This window comes from Tupaia chinensis, unplaced genomic scaffold (assembly GCF_000334495.1).
Source record: "Tupaia chinensis unplaced genomic scaffold, TupChi_1.0 Scaffold000130_1, whole genome shotgun sequence".
NCBI lineage: Eukaryota > Metazoa > Chordata > Mammalia > Scandentia > Tupaiidae > Tupaia > Tupaia belangeri.
In genome coordinates, this window is record NW_006159599.1 from 67,527 (window position 1) to 73,095 (window position 5,569).

The 5,569-nt window shown below is 39.2% G+C and overlaps 1 pseudogene; it reads right to left on the reverse strand.

Moving 5' to 3' along the window:
• Positions 1 to 705: 705 nt before the first annotated feature.
• Positions 706 to 5,252, reverse strand: LOC106734506 (ribosome biogenesis protein NSA2 homolog pseudogene; annotated as a pseudogene).
• Positions 5,253 to 5,569: the final 317 nt, after the last annotated feature.

Here is a 5,569-nt window from a genome sequence, read left to right on the forward strand (position 1 = left end):
CCCAGGCGCATGATAAGTTCAGTGATTGGTTTAAGAGGGCGTGATCAGCTCGTGGACATTCTTGATTGGTGAGGCCTAAGATAATCAAATTCCTCTTTAGGTGTCTGGAATCATTCAGCCTGGAGTCTCTGAGCTCACAACCAGCATTTTTCAGTCTACAAAACATCTTACATATTGAAATGAAAACCTTTTTTCCTTTAAGTGAGAGTTTTAGAGGTCAAATGGCCCTCACTCATGGTCCATGTTGGTCATTATTATAATCAAAGTCTGAAGACTTACTCCTTACTCTGGGCCATTACAATGCAAATGGATTTTATATTTCAGGAACCCTAGAAAATACGTTAGGGGGTCCTTGCTCTGTTTCATTATCTGTTGTGTAGATACCCAGAAGTGGGATTGCTGGCGCAAATGGTAGTTGTATTTGTAGATTTTGAGGAACTTCCATATAGTTTTCCACAGTGGCTGTACCAATTTACATTCCCACCAGCAGTGTAAGAGAGTTCCCCCTTTCATCACACCCCTGCCAGCACACATCATTTTTTTTTAAAGCAGGCCACTTTAATGTTTTTGTACAATTTAATAAGTAATCTTTTGATGACTGCAGACATGTAAGATCAGCTATATTTAGAAACATCAGTCATGATGGTTTTCCAGATGGTGCATCATCTTCAAAAATTACAAGGAGTTATTTGTATGCAACTGCTATCAAACCAGTAAAACAGCATTTATGCATCCATCATTTTCAATATTGTTGGTAACTTGAGCATATTTCCCCCAGATAACCTTGCCTCCTTGTGTCACAAAGCCCAACTTGCTGACATTCACCTCAATGAGAGTACCTTTGGTGATAACATTCAAAGTTGTATATAGTGGGGATGAGGGATTCTTTTTTACACCAAGTATTGGCAGACAAAATGTGGCTTTCAGTTCAGGATGTGTTATGTGAGCCTTCTTGAAACATAAGCCCATTGGCCTAATGAATCTTTCATATTTAGGTGGTTTTCTAGTAAAGCCATCTCCAACAAAGCACACTGTTGTAACCATCCTCTTCCATGCCTTCTTCTTTCTCTTTCCTGTTCAACTAAATTTTAATACTTCTGTTTCTCCCTGGGATTGAACTTTGGGTAGAGGGACTTCCCATTTTCATGGTTTTTCTTTCCATTTTTGTGTAATAATATTGGAAAGTACTTTAGCTTGTGACTGTCCTTCTCTATCCAACAGATAGGGAGGTAAGGCTCCTTGTGAACTCTTTTCATCCTTCTGTTTGGTGTTCCTCTTTTCATGTATCTTGATAGTCTTTTTCATTTGTATTTTCTCAGCATGGCACTGTTTATGAGAGAGCTTAGCCTTCAGACCAATCATCTTTTTTGCCTTCTTTGAACGTTCATGAGCCTCCTGACTTTCCTTCTCAATCTTTTTCTCATAGTAATCCAAATGGTATCCATAGCATTTATGATGTAATTTAATTCAATATATTCATTTTGTGGCAAGGTGACGGCTGCAAAGTCACTGGGAGCAGCCTCCCGGATGCAAAGAAGTTGTCAACTTTCAGATCTCAGAGACCAACAAGTGGAATCGACCCGGTCCGGAATGGAAAAGCTAAATTTTTTTATTATTATTATATTTTAGTCATTGTAACTAGGGTTAGGTGGTATCTTATTTTTTTTTTTATCTGCATCGAGGGATGGTGATCATTTCTTCACATGCCTTTTGGCTATTCATATGTCATCTTTAGAGAGTGATTTTTCTTAAAAACTCATTCTCCCATCTTTTTAATAGATTTGATCATCTTTTTTCAGTACAGCTGCTTGAGTTTCTTGTGTATTCTGGTTATCAGTCCCTTATCTGATGTATAGTTTACAAAATATTTTACCATTTTGAGGTCTGTCGATTCATACTAATTACTGTGTCTTTTGCCATGCAAAAACTTCTTAGTCTGATGTAATCCCACTTGTCTATTTTGGGGATAATTGATTATGTTTTGGGAGTCTTATTTAAGAAGACGTTGCCTACTGCAATGTCTCTCAGAGTTTCCTCAGTGTTCTTCAGGAGCAGTTTTATAGTTTGAGGTCTTAGGTTTAGATCTCTGATCCACCCTTAGTTGATTTTTGTAAATGGTGACAGGTAGGGATTCAGATTCATCTTTCTGCAGGTGGATATCCAATTTTTCCAGTATCGTTTGCTGAAGAGGTTTTCCTTTTCTCAGTAAATTGACTGGAACCCCTTGTCAAAAATCAGTTAACTGTATATTTGGGAGTTTATTTCTGGGGACTCTATTCTGTTCCATTGGTCCATCTGTGTGTTTTTGCGCCAGTACCATCCTGTTTTGATTACCACAACTTTGTAGTATATTTTTAGGTCAAGGAGTGAGATGCCACCCCCTCCACTCTTCTTATGCAGGGTTGCTTTGGCAATATGAGGTCTTTTATGATTGCAGACAAATTTTATGATTGTCTTTTCTAGATCTGTGAATAATGTGTCTGATACTTTGATTGGAATTGCTTTAAATATGTAGATTAACTTGGTTAGAATTACCATTTTGTCAATTTATTTTTAAGATTTTTATTGTTTTTGTTGTACAGGTCTTTGACTTTCTAAGTTAGGTTTATCCCTAGGTATCTTATACATTTTTTAATTTAAAAGAAATTTATTTTAATTTTTATATACATTCAATCACATTATTTAGCTTACAAAGTGAACATTTCAATATGTGAACATTTCTCTCCAGTCCAGTTGATCAAAATATCTTCAACTGATAACACCACACCTCCCCATCCTGTCAATGCTCTGCCTCCATATCCCTCCTCCAAATGTCCTTCCTTAGGTCCTGCTTCTCCACACAGACTACATCTGGCACTAACCCCCATCTCTTGTGTTTGTATAACCTTAGGTCTATCAGTTTCAGTTATAGAGTGCAGACACTTAGTATATATTAAGTGGGGCCATACAATGTCTCTCCTTCATAGCCTGGCTTGCTTCACTCAGCAGTAAATCTTCCATATTCTTCCACTTTCTGTTGAAAGCCAAGGATTTTTTTTTTATGGCTGAATAGTATTTCATAGAGTATCTTATACATTTTGTGGCTATGGTAAAAGGGTTTCCTTTGTTAAGCTCTACTTCTTTCACCTTTTTCTTATATAGAAATACTATAGATTTTTGGATATTAATTTTGTATCCTGACACTTTACTGTATTCATTTATTACTTCTAGACATTATTTTCATCGAAACCTTTGGGTCTTCTAAGTATACCATCATGTCATCTGCAAATAAAGATATTTTCAACTCTTCTTTGCCTATTAGCATGTCTTTTATCTTATTCTCTTTTCTGATTGCACTGACTAAGACCCCCAGCACTGTATTAAGAAGCAGTGGAGAAAGTGGGCAGCCTTTTCTAGTACCACTTTTTAGTAGAAAAGCTTTTAGCTTTTCCCCCATTCAGTATAATTGTAGCTATAGGATTTTCATATATGACTTTTATTGGGTTGAGAAATGATGTTTCTTTACCAATCTTGCTGTGATTCTTAATCATGAAAATATGTTGTATTTTATCAAATGCTTTCTCTGCATCAATTGAAATGATCATACGTTTTTTATCTTTCTTTCTGTTAATGTGGTATATTATATTTATGGTCTTGCATATGTTGAATCATCCTTGAATTCCTGGGATAAAACCTACCTGATCATGATGAATAATCTTTGTTATATGTTGCTGGATACGATTTGCAAGTGTTTTGTTGAGAATTTTTACATCTATGTTCATCAGAGATATCGGTCTATACTTTGTCATTTTTGTCATGTCTTTATCTGTTTTGGGATTGAGGATGATGGATGCTTCATAAAGTGAATTTGGAAGATTTTCTTCTTTCTGGATCTTTAGAAATAATTTGAGTAGAATAGGGATTAATTCTTCCTTCTAGTTGTAAAATTCCCAAAAGACCACAAGGAGCCAATTCCAATGTAAATGCACAAGGGTCGCTTTTATTCTGGCTCAAGCCAGGTCTCTCAACTGTCACCGACACAGCAGATCAGCGTTGTGAGACCTGGTGTTAGTTGGGCTGGGTTTTTATTTGGCTGTTAAGAGGGGGAGGTCGATGGGAACCAGCAGTTAGTGTAATGGCTATGTCGCTGGACTCCCATGTAGTCGACCATGATTCGAGTCCCGGACCTGGTGGCTTAAAACTCACACCAGGCGCGTGTGCATGTGTGCCCAAGATCCTGAGAGGAGAATGGAGGAGAAGGGATTGCGGTGTGACCATCCCCTCTGGGGGGTGATTTCTTGCTTTCTGTCTCTATGTCTCTCTCTGTCTGTCTGGCGAGTGCACGCGCCCTATAGAGAAAACCTCTCCAACCACAACAACAAAAAAAAAACAGGGGGAGGTCGAGGGGTGCTGAGGAATGCACTCAGGCGGCTATACGTTCGTTAGCTGTCGATTTCAAGAAGCATAGTTGTCTTTTACTGATTGGTCTTGAGACCATTAAGTTGGGCAAGAAAGTTACTTCAGGTCTCTGGTATTTCTTTTGTTCTTCTCATTATGACCCTCACCTACGTGATCAGCTTACTTTCTTGAGATGGCACCAATTTTCAGCAAGGTGGGTTTAACAAAATGGAATCACGCCCTCCCCCCCAAAAAATGGAGTCACTCTGGTCCTTCATCTCCCCCTTTTTCCAAGTACATAGTGGAGTCAATTATGGATCCCTGTTATTGAGTTCTATATGGTCCCAGTCAGGATTGGGCTTATATTGAGTCTGCAGAATCATTGATGGATAAAGGCTATTAGTCTGTTGAGAATGCAAGGACTGAGAATGAGGAGTAGGAGCAGGATTAGTAGGGGCCCTAAAAGAGTGGAGACTAGGGAAGTAAGCCAGGGGGAGGAATTGAACCAGGATTCAAACCAGCCCTGGATCTGTTTCTGGTCTCTTTTATGCTTTGTGAGACCTTCTCTGACTTTGGCCATTGATTCTCTTATCACCTCTGAGTGATCAATAAAAAAAATAACATTCTTCCCCAACAGCGGCACCGAGGCCTCCTTGTTGAAGGAAAATTAAGTCTAAGTCTCTCCAGTTCTGGAGGATGACTTCTGCAAGGGAGGATAAGGACTCCTGAAGATGAGTAATAGAGTATTCTAACCTGGAAATATCATCATCTATGGCTGCACGTAGATCACTATAATGCTTGTTCTGGTGGATCAAGGATGAGACTCTGGTCCTCACTCTTACTATTCCTAAAAGGACTGTAAAGGTGATGGCCATAATGGGCTCCCACCTGACTCATCTAAGGGGTCTTTACAATCTCTGATAGAGTTCCTCAACTGTGTGATAGATGAGCCGAGGGAATAATTGAACCAACACACAGAAGTCACGTGTGTTGCTGAGTACTGCCCTATGGACGCAGGGTGCTAACCCTGTGGTGCAGGCTGACCATCTATTAGCAGGGGATACCAAGTACTTGTCGGGAGGCAAAGAGGTGATGGTCTCACTACAGAGATGCCAATAAGCCAGGGGACTTGTCCCCATACATAGTCCTCGCCCAGCGACTGACTGAAGGGTTAATCTAACAGTGCCTCGTT